We start from the raw sequence: 8,048 nt of genomic DNA, 5'->3' as shown, positions 1-8,048 counted from the left end.
GATTTGTCTCCTTATGCAAAATTATATTTCTCTTGATCTCTTGGATGGTTTTAGTCTTTTTTTCATTTTGGAATTACTCTGCTTTTGATTATGGTTCCCCTGAAGGCTAGACCTCAAAGTTGTCTCAGCCCAGTAGAATGCCAGTTCCCTTTTCTTTCTTTTTTTTTTAAATTAATTAATTTATTTAACTTTTAACATTCATTTTCACAAAATTTTGGGTTCCAAATTTTCTCCCCCCTTGTCCCCTCCCCCCACCCCAAAACACCAAGAATTCCAATTGCCCCCATCACCAATCTGCCCTCTCTTCTATCATCCCTCTCTGCCCTTGTCTCCATCTTCTCTTTTGTCCTGTAGGGCCAAATAACTTTCTATACCCCTTTACCTGTATTTCTTATTTCCTAGTGGCAAGAACAGTACTGGACAGTTGTTCCTAAACTTTGAGTTCCAACTTCTTTTCCTCCCTCCCTTTGGAAGGCAAGCAATTCAATATAGGACAAATCTGTGTAGTTTTGCAAGTGACATCCATAATAGTCGTGTTGTATAAGACTAACTATATTTCCTTCCATCCTATCCTGTCCCCCATTACTTCTATTCTCTCTTTTGATCCTGTCCTTCACCATGAGTGTTGACCTCAAATTGCTCCCTTCTCCCATACCCTCCCTTCCATCATCCCCCCCACCCTGCTTATCCCCTTATCCCCCACTTTCCTGTATTGTAAGATACGTTTTCATACGAAAATGAGTGTGCATTTTATTCCTTCCTTTAGTGGAACGTGATGAGAGTAAACTTCATGTTTTTCTCTCACCTCCCCTCTTTTTCCCTCCCCTAAAAAGTCTTCTGCTTGCCTCTTTTATGAGAGATAATTTGCCCCATTCCATTTCTCCCTTTCTCCTCCCATATATTTCTCTCTCACTGCTTGATTTCATTTTTTTAAGATATGATCTCATCCTCTTCAATTCACTCTGTGCACTCTGTCTCTATGTGTGTGTGTGCATGTGCATGTGTGTGTGTGTGTGTGTGTGTGTGTGTGTGTGTGTGTGTAATCCCACCCAGTACCCAGATACTGAGAAGTTTCAAGAGTTACCAATATTGTCTTTCCATGTAGGGATGTAAACAGTTCAACTTTTATAAGTCCCTTATGACTTCTCTTTGCTGTTTACCTTTTCATGCTTCTCTTCATTCTTGTGTTTGAAAGTCAAATTTTCTTTTCAGCTCTGGTCTTTTCATCAAGAATGCTTGAAAGTCCTCTATTTCATTGAAAGACCAATTTTTCCCCTGAAACATTATACTCAGTTTTGCTGGGTAGGTGATTCTTGGTTTTAGTCTTAGTTCCTTTGACTTCTGGAATATGATATTCCATGCCCTTCGATCCCTTAATGTAGAAGCTGCTAGGTCTTGTGTTATCCTGATTGTATTTCCACAATACTTGAATTGTTTCTTTCTAGCTGTTTGCAATATTTTCTCCTTGACCTGGAAACTCTGGAATTTGGCCACAATGTTCCTAGGAGTTTCTCTTTTTGGATCTCTTTCAGGCGGTGATCTGTGGATTCCTTGAATACTTATTTTGCCCTCTGGTTCTAAAATCTCAGGGCAGTTTTCCTTGATAATTCCATGAAAGATGATGTCTAAGCTCTTTTTTTGATCATGGCTTTCAGGTAGGCCTATAATTTTTAAATTGTCTCTCCTGGATCTATTTTCCAGGTCAGTTGTTTTTCCAATGAGATATTTTACATTATCTTCCATTTTTTCATTCTTTTTGTTTTGTTTTGTGATTTCTTGGTTTCTCATAAAGTCATTAGCCTCCATCTGTTCCATTCTAATTTTGAAAGAACTATTTTCTTCAGTGAGCTTTTGAACCTCCTTTTCCATTTGGTGAATTCTGCTTTTGAAAGCATTCTTCTCCTCATTGGCTTTTTGACCCTCTTTTGCCAATTGAGTTAGCCTATTTTTCAAGGTGTTATTTTCTTCAGCATTTTTTTGGGTCTCCTTTAGGAGGGTGTTTACTTGTTTTTCATGCTTTGCTTGCATGTCTTTCATTGCTCTTCCCAGTTTTTCCTCCACCTCTCTAACTTGATTTTCAAAATCCTTTTTGAGCTCTTCCATGGCCTGAGCCCATTGAGTGGGCTGGGATACAGAAGCTTTGACTTCTGTGTCTTTCCCTGATGGTAAGCATTGTTCTTCCTCATCCGAAAGGAAGGGAGGAAATACCTGTTCACCAAGGAAGTCACCTTCAATAGTTTTATTTTTTTTTCCCTTTTCTGGGCATTTTCCCAGCCAGTGATGACTTCTGAATATTCTCTTCACACCCACTTTGCCTCCAGATCCTCCCAGCCAGAGCTTGGGGGCTGAGATTCAAATGCTGCTTCCCAGCCTCAGGGCTTCAGTGGGGGTGGGGCTGCTATTCAGTGTGAGATCAAGTTCAGGTGCTCAGGTGGGGGCAGGGCTGCCTCACCGGGCTCAGTTCCCTCAGGGGGTTTATGCAGAGCCCTTCAACAATGGATCCAAGCTCCTGCCTGCTTAGGGAGCCCTGGTCTGCTCCTGCCTCCGCTGCTGCCTCCCGAGGGGGCCTGAGTTATGGGGGCACCACACTCCCCTCTCGACCCGCCAAAGAGACCCTCTCACTGACCCTTGTCACCTGTGGGTGGAGGGAGCCAAGTGGCTGCTGGAGATTCTGTCCCTGAAGCCTGCTTGGATCTGCTCCTCTCAGTGCCGCAGCCAAGGCAGGGCTGGGCTCGGCTCCAGGTCTGCAGTGCGAAGGACCTTTTGTTGGAGGTTTTCAGGCTCTCTGGAACAGAAATCTCATCTGCTCCCTTGTTCTGTGGTGTCTGCTGCTCCAGAATTTGTTGGGAGTTCTGTTTTACAGATATTTTATGGGCTGTGGGTTTGGAGCTAGCGTATATGTGTCTTTCTACTCCGCCATCTTGGCTCCCAGTCCCTTTTTCTTAAGGCCTAGTGCAGATCCATACTCACCTGAGTCCCAAACTCTCCTCTAAACTAGTTTTTCTGGCTTTACCCTGTTTCCTCAGGCAGAGAACTCCAGCTTTCCTGTACCTCCTGCCCCTTAGCAAGAGGGGAGCAGAGTAGAGGAATGCTGCTTATTGTCACAGACTGGTGGTGTGAAGACAGTGAATGCAGGAAAAATTGCTTCAGCAGCAGCAGGGAAATTGATTGGATGGCTCCAGATCAAGAGTTGGAATGTAAGGAAATAAGAAAAGTTACAAAGGCTTGAAACACTATGGACTAAACCTTACTCCCTTTTCCTACAGGTGAATCATTATATTTTGGAGACCTAAACTATAGAATGGGAGAGTGTATGAAAGCAGAGAGAGGAGATAGGAGAGAAAGGATTGTGTGATGTAGTTTAGTCAAGTCAATGATACACAACAAAGGGAAAGTAACTCTTGCAGTCTCTCAGGAAGAAAAGAAATTATTAGAATAGAAGAATATATAGAAGAACAGAAGGATGAAATTGCAAATGCAGAGATTAAAGCAAGAGGAAAGAATGGGGGGTAGAGGAGAGGGACACCTCTACTTAGTGGTTGGTTGGGGGAACCACTGAAGAACATTCTCATGGAGGATTTCATATTCTGGAATGAGAGATGAGGACCTTACAATGGATTCCATCTGATGGAATTTGGTAGTCAGAGATCAATTCCTCTGAGAGAGGTGTGTGCCTCCACAGACAACAATGCTACTTCAGGAGAAAGAACTTCAGAGCTTTGGGGAATGGTCAAAGCATTCAGAAGGATTCTTTAGAAGCTTCCATTCCCCGAGGAACACAAAGAGACTGAAGAAGGAATGAACAAGTATAAAGACCACAATGAAAGGGAAAGGAATTAATGAAGAGAATAAGGTAACAAAAATCTCTTTTAGAAAAAAGAGCAGGAAAAACCTAACAAAGAAATAGAAATAGAAATGGGGGAGGGGGGGGTTAGTTACTTAAATGAAATCAATGCTAAATAAAACTTCAAAACTAAGGAATAAGAAAGCAAAAGGGAAAGGTAGGAGGTGAAGGTAAGGGGGGGAGAGAGTCCTTGGGAGCTTGCTTGCCCTAATGTAGGGTAAGTAAAGCAAAGCAAAACAAAATAGAAAACTACAGGGAAAATGCACTGTTTTTAACAATGAAGAAGAAAAAAACCCCCAAAAAGTTTTAATTCAGGAAAATGTAAAGCTAGACACAGATGGAGGTAAATATAGATCTAATTTTCCTAACTTTAAATGTAAATGAATTAAACAATCCAATATAAAAAGAGTGGCAGATTAGAAAAGAAAACAAAACTCCACAATCTGTTGCTTACATGAAATATACCTAAAAAGCAAAGCCACATACAGATTAAAAATGATGGGCTAGAAAAAAAGATAATCATGCATCAGATGAATCCAAAAAAGCAGAAGTTGAAATTATGCTACCAGACAAAGGAAAAACAAAAACTTACAATTTAAAATAAGGGATAAACAAGGAAGTAACATTATTCTGAATGGAACCATAGCAACAAACCAATATAAATATTCAATTTAAATGTTCCAAATGCCATAGCATCTTAATATTAAAGAAAAAATGAACTGAATAAGAAGACATAAAGAGTAACACAACAACAGTAGAAGATTTTAGTGTTTCTCTTTCAGATTTGGACAAATCTAATAGAGAGATATAAAAAAAGAGAAAGGTACGATTGAGCAAGTTAATGGAAAATTGCCATATTGTAAGAAATGATGACTATGAAGAATACAGAGGAACATGAGAAGACGTGAACTGAATCAGAGTGAAGTAGAAGAATGAAAATAATATGCACAATGATGTAATAACAGAAATATAAAGAATGACAAATGGGTCAAAATTGAATATTGTGGAACTTAATGACCAAACTTGGTCCCAAAGAAGAGTTATGAACATGTGGTTCTTTCTTTTTTTTTCACAGGTGCTCAACTCCAGGTGAGAGATATTGTTTGAAATTTTAGGCTCGGTTGCCATATCATTTAGTTTTGTTGAACTGCTTTTCTCTCTCTTTTTAATCTTTTGTTACAAGGAGTTGCTCCCTGGTGGGAGTTTATATTGGAAAATGTAGAGTGATGTCAAAACACAATATATTAATTTCTTTTTAGGTTCCTGACATCAAGGAGCTTATATTCTACTGGAAAGAGATTATACCTAACATCTCACAGAAAATAGGCCAGGTTATTTAATGATCAGCTTGTTGAAGTGGGAAATCTAGCTAGATTCAGAATCTAAGGGTCTGAGTTCTAATTCTGACTTTGCTGTTTTTTCCTGTGTAACCTTGGGTAAGTCACTCCTCTTCTCTGAGCCTCCGTTCCCTTAATTTTTGTAAAATTAAAGGGCTGTCCCAGTTTACATCCAAGAGTCCTTCTCAATCTATGGTTTTGTGAAAAATTGTCCAGCATTTGTGAATGGAATCACAATGAGTTTAGTTTTGGTTTTGACTATAGTCTAGACCTCTCCTATAGCTGAAAGCAAGCTCTAACATCTGTTCTTTTAAGCCCTAAATCCTTATATTTCTCGACTCATTTTATATGTAAATCCCTCTGGGAAAAAAAAAAAAGCTAAAGAAAATGACATCAGTAGGCTAGGCATGCATTACACAATGGAAAATGTTGGTCCCCGAGAATCCAAGCTTCATAGCTGTGGCATAAAATAGAGAGATGGACTCGTTCAGCAAATGCAGACTGCTTACTCAATAAAATTGTTGCTTTAAAAAAAAAACAGTGTCTGTGTCCACTCCAATTAAAATGTGGGCAGCTATAATATATGAATAGGCACTGATGTTTTCCAGGACTCAGAAGTGTGAACAGCCCCTAAAATAAGAGAGTAGGTTTTATGTTTGTTTTCTACAAGGAATTTAGCAACTTTGTCTAATCTTGAATTAATGCACCTCTTTATAAACAAAACAACCTAAAATAATTCTTAGAGAAATATAGTGTTTTGCAACCCTTAAAGAATCATTAATTTTAAATTCCACTGACTGATTAGTTTCTATTAAGTGTATAATTTAAAGCTGGAAGGAACTTTAAAGGCTATATAGTCCAATGTCTTCACCTCTCATCCAAGTTCATGAATGGTCATTGTGATTCTCACATTTTTTGTTGACCATCTTAGGATCATAGATCTATTAATGAAAGTGAATTTAAAGGCCACCTAGTTCTATCCTCTAATTTTACACATCAGAGATCCAGAAGAGGTTGTCACTTGCTCAGGCTCCCATATATCAAGCTGCAGAATGAAGACATGAAATTAGGTTCTCTAATGCCACAGCCATAAGTCCCATCTAGGTAAAATCTTACTTGTTGTTGGTCCTTCATTTTCAAAGAGTACTAATGACATCACAGGATGATTTCTTGACTCTTGTGTGAATTGGATTTAAGTGAGGCAAAGTTGGGCAAAGCCTTCAACCTCACTCTTTCTTCCAAAGTCATCAAAGTCCAGTGGCAAGAAAAAAACGAGGATGATTGGCAATGGCCCAGGATGCAGTAGATGACCTTGATGTCTTTGATGTCTGACCAAGTTCTAAGTCTCCATAACACCTGCTTCAGCCATCTTAATTGACTTTGGAACAAATTATTCTCAACTGCCCATTCTGCTGTGGGATTTATTTATATCCTTGGAGTAGATACCCCCTAACTCACTGACAGTTTGTGGCCTATTGTTTAACTTCAACCTGATTTAGCATTCTGCCTAGACAATTTAGCTGCTGTGCATCCCATACCTTCTTGGAACCATAGGTGAGAGTTGAGTGCCAGGTGGACACCAGAGGTGGATGAGTAGCTCTGAAAAGGGCTCAGCAAACCCTCACATCAGAGGTGTTAGTTGTTCTTAAACATGCATATACCTCAAAGTGTTACCTATGGTTGATGAGAAACATCAAAACTTTCAAAGTTGGGAAATAGTCTGGGGTGGTCTTTAAATGTAAAGAAAAGGGCCAATTTACTCAGGAATGAGTCACACAAAAGTCAATCCCTCAACTTACATGGTCTTGGGAAATTCACCTGACCTCTCATGACCTTAGTTTCCTCATGGAGGGGTTGGACTGGATGGCCTCTGAAGTCCCTTCCAGTACTATGCTGATCCCAAGATGATCAAGGTCAAATTCAGAAATTATAATGACTGACCTTGAACGCAGAGAAGAAATGAGGAAATCCACCATTTCCCTTTCATTCAAAAGATAAGGTAATCTTGTAAACACTTGTTTAAGATATTTTCTTTGTCACAACAGAAGTCTAGGGTGGTGTGAAGGGCAAAGAGAGACATAAAAGAAAGTGTTCTGACAGAAAAGCAAAGAAAAGACATCAATAAACCTTTAAAAAAATTAAGTATCAATTTTGATGGGAGACTATATTTTGACTTACTTCTGGTTCCATTGCACATTGAATCTGATAAGTATCACACTAAGTAATTATTTTCATCTGTCAATTCATTCAATAAATGTTTATTCATCATCTGTTATGTACAGACCATTCTGCTAGGTTGCAAAGAAAAGGAATTGTTCTTGCCCTTGAGGAATGATAGCTATTAGCAACAGCTAATAGCTTCAAAGAGCTTAGAGAAATCTACCAAGAAAAAAAAATATATTGGCAAGAAAGTATGGTAAGTATTGTAAGAGAGGTGTGGATAGTGTGCTATGGGATGTCACAGAAAGAAGTTACATTTGATAAGGAGAATCAGGAAAGAATTCAAAGATGGTGACATTTGAGATAGACCATGAATGAAATATGGGAAAGACTGATGTAGGAAAAGAACGGTGTACGAAAAGCGATAGCATAAGCAATGACAAAAAAGTGGTGAAGAATAAGAAATATTTGGGGAACAGTATGTAATCTCTAAAGGATCTGGCAAAAACTTATGTATATGGAGTATATGGAGGAGAGATATAAGTAGCTGGCATGATGTTGTAGAGAGCCTTGAATACCAGGGAAGAGGAATTTGAACTGAAATCAGCAAGTGATAGGTAGCCATTGATAGTTGTTGAGTAAGGAAGTAATACCATCAGCACTGTGGTATCATAAGATTGATCTGTAAGAAGATAGGTTAGAATTGG

This window comes from Notamacropus eugenii, chromosome 1, assembly GCF_028372415.1.
Source record: "Notamacropus eugenii isolate mMacEug1 chromosome 1, mMacEug1.pri_v2, whole genome shotgun sequence".
In the NCBI taxonomy this organism is placed as follows: Eukaryota; Metazoa; Chordata; class Mammalia; order Diprotodontia; family Macropodidae; genus Notamacropus; species Notamacropus eugenii.
The sequence above is the reverse complement of the archived record's forward strand: the minus strand, read 5'-3'. Positions refer to the sequence as shown.